The sequence below is a fragment of the Capsicum annuum genome, chromosome 6 (genome assembly GCF_002878395.1).
Source record: "Capsicum annuum cultivar UCD-10X-F1 chromosome 6, UCD10Xv1.1, whole genome shotgun sequence".
NCBI lineage: Eukaryota > Viridiplantae > Streptophyta > Magnoliopsida > Solanales > Solanaceae > Capsicum > Capsicum annuum.
Window position 1 is genome coordinate 63,476,637 of NC_061116.1, and position 21,238 is coordinate 63,497,874.

Consider the following 21,238-nt stretch of genomic DNA (forward strand, 5'->3'; position numbering starts at 1 on the left):
AAAAAACGAACTGGAAAACATTAATGATTACGTACCTTAAATAACAGTAATGGTTGAATTTTCAACTGATAGTTGAATTCGAACAAATTGAACTGAAGAATCTACAATTGATTTGATTCAATCAAATTGATGCTTCGTTTCGAAACTGCTGTTGATTTTGAAGAAGATACTATCGAATTTGATTGAACAACAACGATAGTTGAATTAGAAAACACGGTTGAATTAGAAGAAATTTCTCATAAAAACGAAAAGCAAACTTTGATTTTGATTTTTTTTCCCAGATGAATTCGTTAATGTATGAAACTGAAATTTGAAATTTGTTCAGTGCTGTTAAGCAAAAACGAAAATAACGTTATTGAAGTTGTTTTAATGGAAAAGGAATCTACAAATTTAATTAATTGGTAATTATACCATATTTATCTCAACCAAATTAAGTTATTTAAGGGAGGTCAGTTTTTAAAAATACATAATACAAGTTGCTACAAAATGTAATTATGAAACTGTTGCTATAAAATTTATAATTAAGGCTTTAAGTATGCTATTTCTGAATTTTGCCCATATAATAATAACTAGATAATGAAGGGCCCGTTTTACGAGCCCAATGTTACAGTTTTAAATGTATTTATCGGTATTTAATTGATTTATCAAAAAAATTAAATTTATTTTTTAAATAAATACGATAGAAAATGATAATAGAGATCACACTTTAAAAAAATTATATTTTTTTATTTTTATAAAATCAAATAATAGCTTACAACTTATTTAAATTGCGCTAATTAAAATTAAAATAGAATATGCTTTAATACTTATTTTAAAATCAGCTCAAACACATTTTCTTGAATTAAGTAACTAATTTTAATATTTTATTTTTGATTTTATTTGAAAATTCGACAACATGATAAATCAAAATTATAAGTGTCCGTGTATTAACATTTTTTATAAAATCTTACGAGAAATATTTTCTTAAAATATGGTCTTTTTACCTAATATACTATATAAATAAAAGTAAATGGAATATTTATATTAAGGAGATAAGAGATTGTTCTTATCCATATAAATATATCATACATTCATTTTCATAATTAAATAATATAAAATTACAAAAAATAAATTATTAATAGTTGAAAATTATCTATAAAAAAAATAGAGCACAAATCAAATTAATATTGGAGGAGTTAAAATTTTTATTAAAGGAATTAAAAATATATGTTATTAAATGTTAGTTTAAAGTTATTTTACATGCATTCCTTTTTATTTGTTGTTTTTGGGTTAGACACATACCTTAATTTCTTACTCCTATAAAATTAAAAGTAATTTCACTGATATACCCCTGATTAAATTTTATACCTCTTTTTAAATTAATAATGATTATATTTATTGGACAAGGGCATAACAAAAAGATTTTGTTCAAATTCTTTTTTAAATATTAAAGAAGCAAATATTTAGTAATATAAGCACAACCCAAATGGAGCAAATGAAAAGAAATGGATGAAGTATTATATATATTTTATTTTTAAGGCTACAAATCTCAATTTTTATGAAAGCTTACATATAAATACATTTATATAATATAATAAAAGTTCTTTACATTGACTATTTAGTGTACTTAATCTTTTTTAGTGAAAAAGAAAAAAAAATGACTAATGGAGTTCTTTGTTGACGTGAATATTAACTAATGATTGTATCAATTAAATGTGAAATGACAAATATAACCTTAATTGTCCTCTGACTCACTCGCATAATAACTAGATAATGAAGGGCCCCGCTTACGGTCCCAATATTAAAATTTTAAATATATTTATAGCTATTTAATTAATTTTCACAAAAAATGATCATTAAGATTTTTAAATAAACACAATAGAAAATATAAGTAGAAATCACACTTTATAATAAAATATAACTTTTTAATTTTTATAAAATCAAATAATAGGTTACAAAACCAAACTAATATATCAACAAATGGAAGATGCAACCATACTAATACTTTCATGTACAATTTGTAAGAAATTCAATTCAAACCCGTGCCTCTATTCACGGATTGCATACGGAAAAACATAATATTTTAAGCGCATTTACATGCTGTGTTAGAAAAGAAACTGATTCAGGAAATTTTTGGGCTACCTAAGGGAAAATAAAGCAAAGCTAAGTGGCCTTTAATGGCAACTGATGTTTACAATTAGTCGACATTATATGATTTTCAAGGAAGCCAATTGACAACATAAAGGGCCAATTTGTGAGATTTCAGGAGAGACAATCACAGGCGATGGTAGTATGCTGGTTGGAGAAGTACAACTGATTAAAACGAATATCCATTCCAAACCTCATCAAGCACGGATAATAGCACCTAAAATCACACAAAATTTGACATATCAGCTCACCAATTATAAAAGAAGAGCCAACATATTAATATACACGAAGAACGGTCATATTCACAAGTAAAAGACTTTATTAGTCTAAGAAACTCAACTTAGAAAAACTAAAAACTAAAAGTACCTGATGAGTAATAATCATTCAGCAACAAAAAATAGAATAACATATGAGTACCCCTAAACATTTCACACTGCATTGGCCAAGACTTGCCATGTAATTGACTACATACCAGTTGGGTTTTGGAAAGAAATCAATTTCTTTTGCCATTCAGAACATAAAGGAACCACATCTATGTATCACAATCACATTACTCTTCTACACAGACCAAGCAAAATCTAACATATTATCAGAACTTAATGCAGAAGAATATAGCATAACATAAACAAGTTAACAATACAAAATCATACAATTAACGGCTTACATAAAATCAACTTACAAGCAACTGAATTCTTTTGTTATTTTAACTTTAGTTTTTTTCATTAAGCAATACATTTAATACAAAATGAATGCCTACCAATACACATCCCATTCTCCCAATCATCAAATCATCAACAAGGAACCAAAAGACAACAGATAGCTAAAAGAAAATCAAGAAAAAATAAAAGTAAGACCATAAACACGAGAAAGAGAAACAACAAATTTGTTAATACATGGATCTACTTACAACAACAAAAAGGTCACTCAAATGCACTAAAACTCTCACGTTTTGTTGGGTCCAGGAAGGGCAACACCACAAGGGTATATTTTTTTTGATAACCATTATGTCCGGGCCAGCTTTCACACACGTCGACTAATTCCAGGGGATACCTGCCACTTCTTAATACTACATACAATAGTGACCTGTGAAAAATACATTACCTTGTCTTCATTCTTGCCATACAAATCACAATGTTGGGACTTAATATTGAGTTCTTGAGCAATCTCACATATATGAAGAGGTTCAACAGAGTTAGCAATAACTATATCTGTTGGAACAGGAGAAACAACTTCCATTTTCCTTCTTGTCTTCCCCATGTTTTTTTATATGCTTTTTTCCCCATACTAAATTCTCAAAATCTTGATTTTTCCTTCGGTAGGTATCTCCAAGATTGGATTTTTAGTTCATAGAAGGTTTAAAATCAATTATTAGCAAAATGGTGTTTTTGAAAAAGTAGAGTTCTCGTCTTTGTTGAGGCTAAAATTATCACAGCACAGCTGAAATCATATTTTTTTATAACCGTGGTGTCTGGACCGGCTTTTTCCACCTTGATTAAATTCATGGGATACCAGCCACCTCCTACAACAATACATATTGGGTAACTCGGTCCAACAAGACGCGAGGATGGATGGGACACATATTACACATAGATTATACAAAAGGAAAAATGCCTATCAATACACATTTAATCTCCTAATCACCCAAATCACCATATCATCAGCAAGGTAAATAAAAGACAACATACTACTAAAGAAAATCAAGAAACAATAAAAGACAAAGAAACAACACAAGAAAGATGCTCAAACAGAAAATTTGGAATATTACCTTGGCTTTATACTTTCCATACAAATCATAATGTTGGGACCTAAGATTGAGTTCCTGAACAATCTTAGAAATATGAAGAGGCTCAATAGAGTTAGCTATATCTATATCTGTTTGATGTGCAAAGATACGTGACATAACAGGTGTAACAACACCATTATTGAAGTGTCAGGAAGAATTAACATCAGACGAAGCTTTTTCAAAGTCACTGAAGCCTCTAGTCTTTCTTTTATTTTGAAAGACCTCTCAACTTTTGGAGATCGCACCTTCAATCTAAATCTTGATATGCGAGCATCTGATCGAAGTTGACTGGGAAGAAAATTAACCTTTCTATGCCTACAACACAATGAGTTCAAAAAGGTACCACCAGCAGTTATTAATCAACTAATTGAACAAGTTAGAAAACACAAAACATGAAGTGTAATGTGGTAAACGTCGTGAATAGCAAGCGGATTTTAAATGTTAGCTTACCTTCACCGTCATCATTGGCCCAAAGAATAATAAGGACATATTTAACCAAGGGAATAAGAATTAAGGTATATAAAACCATGGATAATGCACCAAGAACATCTTCATTGTCATTGATTGGGCCTTATTAAACATCACATTAAAGGTATACAAAAGACTCATTCCCACATCGCCAAAACAACTCCAGAGTCTGAAAAGCCAACATGGTTGTTTTATTCACCGAGACATCCTGCAAAATACATGTAAAATTAGTTAATTCTGCATCTATTGTTGAAATCAGAATCTACTATTTTTAGCAGATGCAGAAGTCAGTTATCATTGTCTGAATTGATCTTTGCCTACTGAAAATAGAAAAAACAGTGATGTCAAATGCTCATTTGAGGCACGCGAACGCCGATAAATTTCAAAAGCCCAATTTGATTTAAGAATTCATTTTCCTAACTGGGTTTTGCTCAATTTGATCAAAAATACCATTTTCCTAACTGGGTTTTGCTCAATTTCATCGAAAATACCATTTTCCCAACTGGGTTTTGCTCAATTTCTATTTGGGACTTCACCAAGCAATGGCAACCAAATTCTATCTACATTGCAATCAGCATCTGCAAGTGTGGGGTAGCTAACACTGGCTGTCACAACACTCACGCAAAAGGGAATTGGTTCAAATCAAGCGACTTAGTATTGAACATGCATTTCTCAGCTATCACATGCAAGTTCTAAGTTCAAGCGCGACATAATGTACTAAATTCAGACTGATGCATCTATGCACCTTTCTTTTTTCTTCTGTAGTATGGCTATACTTTTTGTTTACATCGATGTTTTGTTACCCCCCGCCCTCCTCTCCAAAAAGTAGTAGAAGAAGAACGCTAACTCACTATTACATAGTTAAATATTACCTGACACAAGAGAGTTTACCTCTATGGACGACAAATGAGAACTTAAGATCTGTCACTTGCTCTATCTTTAAGCCATGGTAAGATTCTTCTTCGATTAAGTCTATGACACCAACCCTGCCAATTATATTGGAGGACTATACTGAAAAGCGAAACCAACATAATGTAGTGATCGAAGAATTTGAAGCACTTGATACAATATAAGAATAGCTCAGAAGAAAACAATCACAATATAAAGGGAAAAGGAAAATTCACACATTCTTCCGATAGCATTCATTGCACCAAATTCATATACTAAGCAACAAAGTCCTCTTTTTATTTTTGCCCTTACTTTCTCCAATTCCGACCCTTAGAAAGCACGATGAGGGTGAAATCATCAAAGTTATCAATTCTCCTTCTCCCGCTAAATTTTGAGAAGGTTCTATTTAATAAAAACATTAAACTATCTGGCAGGACAGGTATGCAAAGGTTTTTAAAAGACATGCACTGAATAGCAATTTTCTTTTTCAGCAAATACACGATATATTTGAGGAAAGTATTTGAGGAAAGGATTGAACTGTATAGAGGGTCTAAGTTAGCAACCACATGCTATAGTTAAAGCCCTTACTCAACCAATACTCTCCTACAATCTCACCTTTATCTGCAAATTGAAGTTTCTTTCATGTTTATACTTGTATCATATTTCATATACATTTAACTATGATTCAATCAGAGGCTGCAACAACTCACTACTTCGCCTTGGAAAATCCTTCACCTCGGCCTCTTGATTTCAACTTCATGCGCAACAGTTTACCATCACTCCAGCAAAATCTTAACAAATATACCAAATTATCCAACTTCTTGTTTAACAAAAAAATCATATCTTTCATTTCATAGATAAACATTAGTCTGTTGTCTCCTATATAACTCACACAAGCCAAAAAAATATATCTCGACTCTTTTCAGAATTTCTCAATGTTGATTCAAGTACTTTCTCTCTAAATTGTATTTCTGTTGAACAGTTGATTGGCAAAAGTTTTTTAATTATACCACAATTTACAATTAAAAGTCATGCTTGCAATCAGATGATACATTAAAAAATAAAATTAGATCAAAATGTTTATACCAATAAATCAAAAAAAATAGAAGTAGATGTGTTCAAAAATTCAAATAGTAGCTCACCTGTAAACCTGTAAATAAAGAGAAGAAGATAAACAACGGAAATAGCTCATAAGACCCACAAATCAGAATTCTGAACAAACCCTAAAGATTAAACTTTAGCATCAAACATTCAATAGTAGGAAAAGTTTTGAGAATGGTATACGAAGATGCCAACAGACATACAAGTATTCTCTCATTCAGTGACACGTTGAACTTCGGTGAAACAGTTAATAAACATGTACGTGATTAGTTAGACATAAACAATCAAAAGACTAATTTAACCTCCATAAAAATACAGAAATAGCCCCGCGAGGAAGCTGGCAGGACAATGGTGACCAGCTACCCACGGCTCTTGTATATATACATACTTCATCCTTCTTTTCAAAGGAAAAACTCAAAACAGAGTTAGAAAAAATACTCACAGTCCATGTAAGAAAATGCGATGTTGTAGAAGATGTTGAAGATCATTGTGAATTCAAAAAGTTCCCTACAGTCTATTCGGTAATAATATTCATTTGGAAAGAATCCCTTATTTTTTACTATTGCAGCTCCTTAATTAGAACGGATATAAATATTCATATATGAAAAAATTAATTATATGCACTCTGTAGAAAGTATACTCTTACATGTATCCAATTCTTTCTATCAAATTAATTCACAGGAATTGAATTCATGGAATACATCAACGGTGACGTCCTGCAATTCCAAATTTATCATTTTTTCACATCAAAAAATTTTAACTTTATTAAACACCATAATTATATACCCCAAACTTCCTTCCTTATTAGGCCTAAAACTCAAATCTACATCACTACCAAACTACATCCACAACAGTCAAGAATGAAATAGATAGTATATATATATATATATATGTATATATATATATATTTCTTTTTTTTAATTATATATAAATGATATATATATATATATATATATATATATATACATTTCTTTTTTTTATTATTATATATAAATGAAGCTTTTTGGTACCACTATTTTGTCTTTTGTGCCTACTATTTTGTCTTATATACTATTCTGTCTTTAACTACAATAGACCATCCAAATATTTTTCATATAAAATAAATTTATTTAATATAATATTGAGCCATCCATTTGTAACAACTATCATTATTAATCTTCTTAGTCAAAACCTTAAAAATAACACACACACACACAAAAAAAAAAACAGAAAAAGAAAATTGGCTTAGACCCAATATAGCAACTGAAGAAGATCAAGAAATTTAAAGCACTAAAATATAGGTCGCCTAAAATAGTTTCTTCATCGTGGAATCATCGTTATTGTTAGAATTTATTTATATATTCTAACTCAACAACACAAGCCGTTGAATCTTTTTAAACTTTTTTCAAACAGAGAGCTCCTTAGCTACCTCTTCAATTTTGATTTTCTCACCATTAAGGTCATCCCTTGTTCTTTTCGGCCTTTGACAAATTTCCTCTAGTGAATTGGTAGCAAGTTCAATATCCACTAATTATATTCGCTTGTACAAGAAATAGTATAAGCATGCTACATAAATTATTGGTTGCCTATTGCTATGAATGGATAACAATTCATTGTTCTCCTAAGCAAGAAGAGAGACAAAGTAATCAAGGAGTTTGAAATCAGAACAAAAACCTATACATTAAATTCTCCCCAAGTTATCGACTTCTTCCAAAGAATGTACAGATCTATTGTTTAAAATAACTAATTTTTCCTAAAATACATTTGTCTTTTTAAATTTGGAAAAAGGTTATATAATTTTGGGAAATTTTAAACCAAATAGGATACGAATTTGGAGAAGTGACGTAGGTTGGAAAATTTAGCAAAAATAATCTATTTTTGAGAAATTTAATTAAAAATAGTGAAAAAATGATTTTGTCTATTGCAAAGTATTTTAATGAAGGGCAAAAAGTTCAAATCACATTTCTAAGGGCCTTCACATTTTTAATATATTATAGATTATAGGTATAGATACAGATTGCTATTTTTTTTCTTTACTATTATTATTATTATTATTATTATTATTACTTTTTTTCTCTTATTTCTATCTATTATATTATTATATTATATATAAGTAAAGGTTTGGTGTACTACTAATTTGTCTTTTGTGGTACTATCAAACCTTTACTTATATAGTCATTTATTATTATTATTATTATTACCAAGGGTATTTTGGTGATTTTAGTCACCCCAACTTTCACTTATATATAGTAGTAAATAAAATGGTTACACATGCATATGGACATACATCGATTTCGAAATATTTATTGCACCATAAAATTATGAAAATACCCTTGATAGTTGTTTAATAAGGAACAAAAAGATATTTATAAAAAATTACTATCATATATAATTCAATTACAAAGGTCTAAGTAAAAATATTATTAAAATAATACATGAAGACAAAACTAATAAATATAAGAAAAAAATAATATGCATGTATAACCATTTTATTGCACCATAAAAATGACAATAAAACTAATAAATATAAGAAAAAAATAATATGCATGTCTAGCCATTTTATTGTACCATAAAATTACTGAAATACCCTTGGGGTATAAAAAATAGGTACTTTAATAAGGAACAAAAAGAAATTTATAAAAAAGTACTATCACGTATAATCCAATTACAAATGTCTAAATAAAAATATTATTAAAATAATACATGAGGACAAAATTAATAAATATAAGAAAAAGCGATATGGATGTCTAACCATTTATTGCGCCATAAAAATGAGGATAAAACTACTAATTTGTCTTTTGTGGTACTACCAAACCTTTACTTATATATTCAATTTTTTTTACTATTACTATTATTATTATTATTATTATTATTATTATTATTATTATTATTATTATTATTATTACTATTAGTTTTTTTGGGTCAATTTATTACTATTAGTTTATTACTACTACCAAGGGTATTTCGGTAATTTTAGTCACCCCAACCTTCACTTATATATAGTAGTAAATAAAATGGTTACACGTGCATAAGGACATACATCGATTTCAAAATATTTATTGCACCATAAAATTACGAAAATACCATTGGTAGTCATTTAATAAGGAGCAAAAAGATATTTATAAAAAATTACTATAATGTATAATTCAATTACAAAGATCTAAATAAAAATATTATTAAAATAATACATGAGGACAAAACTAATAAATATAAGAAAAAATAATATAAATGTGTAACTATTTTATTACATCATAAAAATAATGACAAAACTAATAAATATAAGGAAAAAACAATATGCATGTGTAACCATTTTATTGCACCATAAACTTATCGAAATATCCTTGGGATATAAAAAATAGGTATTTAATAAGGAATAAAACGATATTTATAAAAAATTACTACCATGTATAATTCAATTACAAAGATCTAAATAAAAATACTATTAAAATAATACACGGGAAAAAAACTAATAAATAGAAAAAAAAATGCATGTCTAACCATTTTATTGCACCATAAAAATGAGTACAAAACTAATAAATATAAGAAAAAAATAATATGCATGTGAAATAATTTAATTGCACCATAAAATTATCGAAATACCCTTGGTAATCATTTAATAAGGAACAAAAAGATATTTATAAAAAAATACTATCATGTATAATTCAATTACAAAAGTCTATAAAAATATTATTAAAATAATATACGAGGACAAAACTAATAAATATAAGAAAAAAATAATATGCATATTTAACTATTTTATTGCACCATAAAAATGTTGATAAAACTAATAAATTACTATTACTACTATATATAAGTGAAGGTTGGGGTGACTACTAAAGGTATTTTGATAATTTTAATCACCCCAATCTTCACTTACATATAATAGTAAATAAAATAATTACATATATATATAATTTTTTTCTTATATTTATTTATTTAATCCTTATTTTTAAGGTGCAATAAAATGGTTATACATATTGCTTTTTACTTTATTTTATTTTTACTATATGGAAGAGTGAGCCTTGGACGACCAAGGGCAAATTCTTGATCTTTTTACTTTATTTTATTTTTACTATATGGAAGAGTGAGCCTTGGACGACCAAGGGCAAATTCTCATTTAGATCAAGGGCACATCTGTCTTTGAGCTATAAGAGATATTTTCCTTTCTCCCAACTTTTTCTCAACCGTTCCAGAACACTCCATTGCTCATCTCTTTCTTCCTTTCTCCCACATTCCTTTCACAATCATACAACTTATTCTTTTTCTTCCTCAAGCTCTCAACGGCAACTTCAATCTTCAATCTTAGATCCAAACAGTTCTGGGGTTATGGTTTAGAAAGGTTTGTACTCTGTATATATTTTCTATGTATTTCTGGGCGGTGTAGTTGTATACTTTTTTGTCTTGGTTTAGGCTATCTCGGTATGTGTCCTAGTGAATCTATTTAATATACTAAATCCGCACACCCCCTCCAAATGGTATCAGAGCTAAGTAATTTAAAAAGTACGGAAGAGATATATGTTAGAGTTAGAGTTAGTTAGAGTTAGAGTTAGATTTATAATAAATTAATTATGCGAAGACCATTTAAAAATAGAGAAGCTTTTAGAAAAATTAAAAAATCGTTAATTAGTAATTATTCAGAATATATAAGTCTAAATAAAACAAAAGAAAATCCACAAAAACTAGCCTATTTAATTACATTAATATCTAGTATTGAATCAAAATTAATAACACATTTAAAATCTAGAAGAATGAAACATATACCGCCTAATTATAATAAAATTAGATTTAGATATCCACCAAGATATTATAAATATAATTTAAAATGAATAAAGTACAATATAAAGAATTAAAACAAATTATCTCTGAAAAACGAAAAGAATTAAAAATAAGAATAGAAAGACTACATTATAATATATTTGCAGGAGTTAGTAAAAATTCAATAGATACACAAAAAGATAAAATATCAAAACTAGAATCACAAATAGATAGTTTAGAATATGTATATCAACATGACCTATTCACAATAAAATGAATAAAGAAGAATTTATAATAGATGAAAAAATATATGAAAACTACGAAGGATCAAAAATAAAAATAGTATTTTCTAATCTAGGACGAAGATATAAGAAAATAGGTGAACACTTATATCTAATGTTAGAAAAAGAAGAATTAAAATTAGAAGATAAATTAACAGCAATGGTAAGAATAGAAAAAGAAAATGAAAATATAATACCTAAAACAACAGAAATACGAAAACCTATATATTATAAGAATAAGTTTAAAAAATATAATGAATATGATAAATGGATACCAAAACAAATAGTAAATAAAAATTATAACTTTTTAGATCTAGACTGTGTAATAGATACAGAAAAAACAATACAATTATGGATAGGATATATGACAAAACAATTATTAGATAATAATATAAATATAACAGATGCACCGGAATATATAGAAAAAACATTAATAGGATCAGTAAAACTATGGTTTGCAAATCTAACCGAAAATAGCAAAAAAGTATTAAGAACTAATAAACCTATAGAAGGAACATCATCAACAACAACTAAACTAACACCTATAGAATTATTAAAAAAATATGAAACAGCTATAAAAGATGAATTTGGTAGTACGACAACAATCGAAGAAGAACAGGATGAAGAAAAAGATACAAATAGGAATTTAATGTTAAAATTAGCAATATGTAATATGTGTTATATAGATGAATATATTTGCGCATTTAAAGAATATTATTACAAAGGAGCATATAGTATAGAAGAAAGTAAAGAAATAAGAAAATTATATTTTAATAAATTACCCGAGCCATTTAGTTCGAAAATAATAAAAAGTTGGGAAGAAGCAAAAATAGTAGATACGTTAGGAGCAAGAATAAAATATTTACAACAATGGTATAGAAACTTATGTGAAAAATATAGAGAAGAATTAAAAATGGAAAAAACATTAATAAGAAATTTAGCTTGTTGCAAAAATAAAATAGCACCCCAATTTGGATGCGAAGAAAGATATTATAAGAAAAGAAAAAGACATAAGAAATATAAGAAGTATAAAAAATCAAAATATAAATATAAAAAACCAAGAAAGAGATATTATGTAAAAAATTATAAACATAAGAGACCATATAGAAAAAAGAAATCTATAAAAGAATGTACTTGTTATAATTGTGGAAAGTTAGGACATTTAGCTAGAGATTGTAAATTACCTAAAAATCCAAAAAATAAACAAATATCAGAAATAAAAATAGAAAATACCGAATACATGCAGATAGATTATATAGATTATGAATTAGAAAGTGAAGATAGTATATATGAAATTTCAGAAAACGAAACAGATAATGAACTAGATAGCGAAATAGATGAATCAAATGACTGAAGAAGATATAAAAATAATAACAAAGGAAGAATATTTAAATGATGAAGGAACGGAACAAAAAATAATATTTGACAGTAATATATTTGATGAAATAAAAGGAAAAGAATTAGATTTAAGTGTAGAGAAAATATTTAAAATACCAACAATAAAAAATATTTTTACTAGGAAAAAGGATGAATATTATGTAGTGTGCCAAAAAGAACATGTAATAGACTGCAGATATGCAAAAGGAAAAGCTAGTATACCACTGGTAACAAAAAGAATAATTAATAAAGAAATAAATGATATAAAAAGTAAAGGAGATCCAATAAAATATGTACACCTTGGAGGTACAGAGATATTAATAAAAACATGTTTTAGAGAAGGAATAGATACACCAATAGAATTATATTTAGCAGACGATAGAATTATAAAACCTATAGAAAAAAGCATAATAACTGCCGTAAAAGGAAATCTAATATACCAAAAATTTAAATTTATAATAAGTGCAAATTATTCAGTAGCAGTAACAGATATGAATATAGATAAATCATTAGTATTATATTGGAAAATATCAGGAATAGAGTTAACCCCAGGAAGTAAAATATTTACAGCAAGATGTAAAAATCTATATGTATTAACAACAAAACATAAAATAACAGGAAAAAATAAGATTAACAAAATACAAATAGAAAGCCCATTCGAACAAATAGTAAAAACAATAGATTATAATGATTATACCTATAGAGACATAGATACAGAAGAAAATTTAGAAATAGTAAATGATAGAATAAGTACAACGAAAAGAATAGCTAATGAAAAACCAGAATCATCAAGCTCATCAAAAAGAACAAGTCATGAAACAAACTCAATAAATAATTTAAACCAATATTACATAACAGGAAAAATAAATGAAAAAGAATATTTAATACTTTTGAACACAGGACAAGAAGAAAATTATATAGCAAAATATCTAGTAAAAAATGAAGAAATAAAAACCGACAATAATATATGCCCAGACTTACCAAGAAGTTTAATAAATAATAAAAATCTAGCAGAAAAAGAAATAATATTAGGAGTTAGAAAAATAAAAATAGAATTCGAAGTAAAAGAAGAAATGCAAAAAGCAGATATAATATTAGGAATAAAATGGTTAGAACAAGTAGAACCATATAATATAGAACATACACAATTAACCTTAACATATAACCAAGAAAAGTTATTCTTAAAAAGAGCCTTAACATGAAATGAAGATACATGTATTAATGAAGATAGTAGTAGAAGGATATTACAGTAGATATTATACGCCTATGATAGATACAGGAGCAGAAGCTAATTTATGTAGATATAATTGCTTACCAGAAAGCAAATGGGATAAACTAAAAACACCAATAATAGTTAAAGGATTTAATAATGAAGGAAGCTTAATTACTTATAAAGCTAGGAATGTAAAAATACAAGTATGGGATAAGATATTAACAATAGAAGAAATTTATAATTATGAATTAACATCAAAAGATATACTTTTAGGAATGCCATTTTTAGATAAATTATACCCACATATAATAACCAAAACAGACTGGTGGTTTACAACACCATGCAAACAAAAAGTAAGAGCAAAACGAGTTAATAATAAAATAAGAAAGAAAACTGATTGGATAAAAGAAAGTGAAAAAATTGCACAAAAGTTAGAAAATATAAAAAATACTGAAGATACAGTAGAACTAGTAGTATTTTCAATAAATAAAATAGAAATAACTATATTTTCAATTAATAAAATAGAAATAATTCAGAAAAAATTAGAACAATTATATAGTGAAGATCCATTAAAAGGATGGGAAAAACATAAAACTACTATAAAAATTGAATTAATAGATAAGAATAGCATAATAACACAAAAACCATTAACATATAATTTTGATGATTTAAAAGAATTTAAAATGCACATAGATGAATTATTAGAAAAACAATATATACAAAAAAGTAATAGTAAACATAATAGTCCAGCATTTATAGTAAATAAACACAGTGATCAAAAAAGAGGAAAAAGTAGGATGGTTATTGACTATAGAAATTTAAATGCAAAAACTATAACATATAATTATCCGATACCAAATAAGATATTAAAAATACGACAAATCCAAGGATATAATTATTTTAGCAAATTTGATTGTAAATCAGGATTGATTTTACCACCTAAAGTTAGAAGAAGAATCTAAAGAATTAACTGCATTTACGGTACCACAAGGATTTTATGAATGGAACGTGTTACCATTTGGATATAAAAATGCACCAGGTAGATATCAACATTTTATGGATAATTATTTTAAACAATTATCTAATTGTATAGTATACATAGATGATATATTATTATATACAAAAACTAAAGAAGAACATTTAAAATTATTAGAACAGTTCACAGATATAATAGAAAAATCAGGAATAAGCCTAAGCAAAAAGAAAGCTGAAATTATGAAAAACCAGATAGAATTCCTAGGAATACAAATAGATAAAAGTGGAGTAAAAATGCAACAACATATAGTACAAAAAATAATAAATTCGAAAGAAGAATTAGATACAAAAAAGAAATTACAATCATTTTTAGGATTAGTAAACCAAGTAAGAGAATATATTCCAAAATTAGCAGAAACCTTAAAACCACTGCAGAAAAAATTAAAAAAGGATATAGAATATAATTATGATGAAAAAGATAAAAAACAAGTTCAAAAAATAAAATTACTTTGTAAGGAATTACCAAAATTGCAATTTCCAGATGAAAATAAAAAATTTATATATATAGTAGAAGCAGATGCAAGTGAATATAGTTACGGAGGAGTACTTAAATATCGATATGAAGCAGAAAAAATAGAACATCATTGTAGATATTACTCAGGTACGTTTAACGAAACAGAAATAAAATGGGAAATAAATAGGAAAGAATTATGTTCATTATATAAATGTTTATTAGCATTTGAGCCATATATTGTATATAACAAATTTATTGTACGAACAGATAATACACAGGTACGCTGGTGGCTAACAAAGAAAATACAAAATTCAGTTACAACAAAAGAGATTCGAAGACTAGTTTTAAATATACTAAATTTCACATTTACAATTGAAGTGATCAGTACTAACAAAAATGTTATTGCAGATTACATATCAAGACAAAGCTACACAGACTGATATAGTAGAGGAAGATACTCTAGAAAAAATACTTAACACCCTAACTACGCTTTCTATGAAAGTGGACAGTATGGGTAATGAGATAGAAAAGCTAAAGACTAATGAAGATAAACTGAAGTCTATAGCTACGAATCAGCTAACTCAGCAGTGTGCAGAGCTATGTCGATCGGAAGACATTAAAAATCCAGAGCTAGAAGGAGACGTTGGGACACTCCATAAAACCCCTAACATTTATCAATCTACTTCTGCAGGTACAAGCAAAGGAGTTAATAAACCAAGATACCAGAATGTAAATATGAACAAAATATTTGAAAAACCATTTACCCCAAAAGCACAAAAAGACCATTTATTCATACCCCCACAAGTTAACACATACCGAGACAGCCTAAACCAAGACAAGAAAATATACAACTACACAGCCCAAAAATACATAGAAAATATATACAGAGTCCAAACCTTTCTAAACCATAACCCCAGAGCTACAGATATCAAAGAACCAAATACCAATTATATAACCCAAAAATTACAAGGATACAATAAACTGATAGCACTACCCAAAACTAACCCAAGCCTAGTTAAAACTTGTTTTGACTATGGACTACTAAATACCATATACACCCAAGGCGGAGAAGAGCTAACAGCTATGGAGGAATTATATAAGATATTCACTACCTATAAAAGAATAACAAAAGGAAATTTATTTTATATAAAGTGTTATACTGCACCAGCAGAGATATTATATGATGAGATAAAACCAGTGATACAAGTAGTAAAGATAGGACTGACAAGAGATATGATTATACCGGAAAATATATCGCAACAATCGGAGATACCTAGAATCGAGATACCAGATTTTTATGCAAATAAAAGACTTATTGGACTAGCTACGATCATACAAGAACTAGCAAATAACTACGCTAACGGAAATCCAATATGGAGCTACTATTCAAGAGATCACCAAATGATATATTCAAATTCAAAAGAACTAAGACAAGCAGATATGGAAGACGTAAGACAATGGATACTGACGCTACTTAACCCAGAAAAACAATCTACCGCGAGAGCAATAAAAAAGGGACGGACTGCTAACAAGATACTGTAAGATAATTGGACATAAATATCCAGACCACCAATGTTCGAGGTGCAATGGAGAAGATAATATTATTCCAGAATAAAGAAGATAAAATGCCAGCTGGAAAGATAAGATAAAGAGCAATAATGGAGCAGATACAGAGCAATAATGGAGCAGATAAAGAGCAATAATGGAGCAGATACGACAAAATCAACGGAGACAAGATACTGTACAAAGACAGAATTATTATTAATGTAGCAAAAGTCTTACTTGTAATAGTAGAACATTAATTAGGATGTAGAAAAACTTTACGTAAAAGTTAGAATAGTTAAGAAAAGATAGAATAGGATAGGCCTTATGGCCACCATTTTTGACTTTTTTGGTTTTAGTTTCAGAAAGTAAGAAACATGTAAATTGTAAACTTTTCTCGTTCTATAAATACAGAGGCAGAAGACATTGCAAAAGGCAAGCCTTCATGCGTTGAAGCACTTTCCTCTCTCCAATCCATAAAAAAAAAAAAATATTACTCAATTAATTAGATAAACATATTCCAATGGAAAAAGCTATGGAACAACAAAACTCAGAAACATCAAAGCTACCCGAACAGGTATATCTATTTATAATTATGAATAGCTAATTTCATAATTCCCAACAATCATGATATGATAAAATAAATTCATATTAGTTACTTTATAGTAGAATTATTCGAAGAATAATATGTTAAGAAGTTTATTAACAAAGAGGAAACGGAGAAATATCCCTAAGGACTATGCCATCCTAAAGGTGAAACCAATGAGGCAAGAAGCCGTGGCGGGGAGTAACCAGAGTAGAGGCGCTGTTTAAGGGAAAAATATCCGGATTACCATGTTAATAGTGACGGAAGAACATATTATTTAAGAATAATCTAGTATATAGTAAGCCAATATGACCATATTTTGTTGAGTACATGATTGAAGGGAATATTTTGAAAAAAGTAAATTTATGAAAATGAATGATAATATATCTGATGTGATGGTAGATAAATTCAAAATACTTATTTTGTATGCACTTAGAAATATAAAAGTAGCAGATATAAGAAAAATCATATTAGAAAAAGCTTTTGGTAAATATTATATGTCTAGAGTAAATTATATATCACAACTACCTAACTACTCTTATAGATATTTACGATGATAAGTTACATAAAATTTTTGGAAAAAGATATAAAAAACACTCAGTTACTAGAAAACAGATAAAAATAAATATAGATAAATACATGGAAAACAAAGATATAAAATTTCTTAATAAAAATATGCAAAAACTACTAAGACTAAAACAAACAGCTACAAAACAATTTTAAAAATATATCATTTAGATTATCTTAAAGTTTTAATATTATATATACTTAAAAACATAGAAATTATAGATATTAAGAAACTAATATTAGAAAAAGTAATAGACTACGAAATTGAAACTATAAATTGTCTAGAACAGTTATACGAAGAAATTTACCCAGAAGGATATTATTCAGATTAAAAAATGTTAGAATATATTAGACAAACTAGAGAAAATCAAGAAAATCTAAATAATGAAATTAATTATAGAAACCGAATTAGAAAAATAATGGAAGACCTAAAAGAAAAATTAGCATGGATAGAAAAAACCTTAGAAAATTTAGATAAAAGTACATGTGATAGTTTATATAATTTAAAAAACTCACTACGAGAAGAACAACACAAGATAATAAATAACATTGAAAATCTAGAATTAGATATACATTATAGCACAGATAGGATAAATTATTATACAGAAATTTGTAACTCTGCAATTACTACAGGATAAAATAATTAATGAATATATCTTACGAAAAAAGCAAATTATTAAAAAATATTAAAACAAAATATCCACGCACAAATAAAAAACCTATTAAATCTATTATACCTATTAAATCCGCGCACCCCCCTCCAAATGGTAAGTTTTAATGACCTTACAAGCTTTTACCCATTTTAAATGTCATATAAAAGGTGATGAGTCATAAAACAAGTGATATTGACACTATAGAAGATCTTTATCTAATCAAATTTAAGATTGATTCAAAAAATTTGTTGTCTTCTTTTATGTGAAAATAGTAATAAGAGAGACCTAATCTTTTTAGTCCTCACAAGGAATTTTTTGTCTATTTTATTCCTAATCAAAGCTTTAATAACCTTGTAAAATTTCACTCATTAAAGGAACATTTACAAAATTATTTATTGAATCAGACCTTTTAATTAGTTAATTTAAAATTTTATCCTTCTTTATAAATTAACTCTATTGACGTGATCATACGATAACTTGTAGCATTAAATATTTTTTAATATTATTGAAATATTGTATTTTTATTTTTTAAAAAAGGGTTAGTCAATATATGTCTAATTGAGAAAAAAATAATGAAATTAATTCAACGTAAAAAAAAATCAAATCAAATAGCTAAAGTCTTTAATTTAAAAACTTTCTTTAATTTAAAAACTTTCAACTAAAAGTGTAAAAAAAAGAGTTTTAGTCATGCATTTATTTGAAAAATTAAAAGAAATAAAGTCTACAGTATACTCTAAGTTGTTTCTAACTTACAAAAACTTTTACTTTCTTTGTTTCTTTGTTTGTCTAAATTTGACTTAGCACGAAATTTTAAAAAGTAAACTTTTTTTTGAATTTTCTGATCTTAGTAGATATATAGAAAGGATTAAAATTAAAGTTGTTGAAAATCGAACCGTAATCAATAACCCAATCCCAAAATTAGGATTATTGATAATGAGTTATCTAATTAATGATTATAAACGAATTAAAATTTTATAGTTAATGATTTTGTCAATGCAGACGAACTACTCAATTTTCTTATCAGAAAAACCATTAATGCTTTAAGAATTGTCATATTTACAATTTTACTATAGATATATAAAGTATCTCTTGTAAACCCAAAACCTAGAACCACATCCGATATTTTATTTGCTTCTTTGTTTAGGAAATAACGAGCAACTTTTTGTGACTTCTAATCACAAAGCGCACTCGTTCTCCTTAAAAAATAAACGAAATCTGAAATTAATTCTTAAATAAAAAAAAATATTTTTGACAACACAAAGGACCACAACAAAAAATGACACAATTCCAAAGCATATGTTCTTCACAAAGTTTAATATAAAACTGCAAATTTTCAAACCATATCAAAATTTTAATTTTTGTAGGTGACCTAATAATTAAAAAAAAATATTTCTACATATGTTTTAGGTTTGAAGAAAATTCTTATGTGATTTTATGTTATAACTTAATTAAAAAATTTTACTAACAAAATTTAATAAGTCTAAAAGATTGATTAATGGATGGATAGTTTATACAAATAACTTAGTCAGTGATGAAATTGAGGACACACCTATAACTGTTTGATATTTCATTGTCACTTAGATTTATGTTATGCAACGCCCAATAGTCGCCTGTTGATTGCTAATATGATATTGAACCAACCATTATCTTATTAGTTGGCTAGCAGATTAGTATATTTAAAAGTCGATAGTCAATAAGTCAAACAGTTAAGTATAATTATCTGCCCAATCCATAAGTAACCTAACCAAAATATCCTTTGATTTTATGATCTTAAGTATGCCACTTGAAAGTTGAAATTAAGAAGTTTCCAAGAAAGGAAAGAGACATTCTCTAAAACGAACTAAAAAAAAACATAACCAAAAATGAAACAAATACACAATTTAAAATTTTAGAAATATTGAGAAATTGTTGAACTATCTTAACTAATATAATGTAAAAAAAATAAATAGTAAGAATAACAAAAAGAAAAAAATAATTACAAAATATAAATGTCAATATAATTCGGGCCAAGATTTAGCATAGACAGGATGACACTATAATATATATAACCCGGTCATATTGTCAAATATTGTAAATTGTATAAAAAGGTTAGAAATCTTAACCTTGATGATTCTGTTCTTAGCCAAATCCAACATCTCTTATTGGAAGAAAGTGGAGATTCTGATAGTGCTAATGACAAATTTGAACAAGAGTTCAACCAAATTAAACATGATGACTTGAAGTCCTCTCAGTTTGACTAAGAAGACCAACCTAAGATCAATGTTCTAACAAAAGAACACGATCTCCTCCTAGAAATCCTTTAAGTTGGCCTGTGAATCCAGCTACGAGGATATAGGTAGTAAGTTGATCTGAGCAGTTATGGGCAGTTCTATAGGTAGTGACAACCATTGTCATCTACTGAAGTTTGGAGAGAATGTTATACTTAGAAC

The 21,238-nt window shown here is 27.3% G+C and overlaps 1 long non-coding RNA gene across 2 annotated transcripts; it reads right to left on the minus strand.

Annotated features, from left to right (window-relative positions):
• Positions 1-1,952: 1,952 nt before the first annotated feature.
• Positions 1,953-7,226, minus strand: LOC107873373. Of its 2 annotated transcripts, XR_001675308.2 has the most exons (4): positions 5,270-7,226; positions 4,361-4,586; positions 3,893-4,225; positions 1,953-2,344 (listed from the first exon to the last, which is right to left on the minus strand). It is a non-coding gene; the product is annotated as an uncharacterized LOC107873373 (long non-coding RNA). The 2 variants fall into 2 exon arrangements; XR_001675305.2 differs by having other exon boundaries at positions 3,893-4,586.
• Between the last annotated feature and the right edge of the window lie 14,012 nt (positions 7,227-21,238).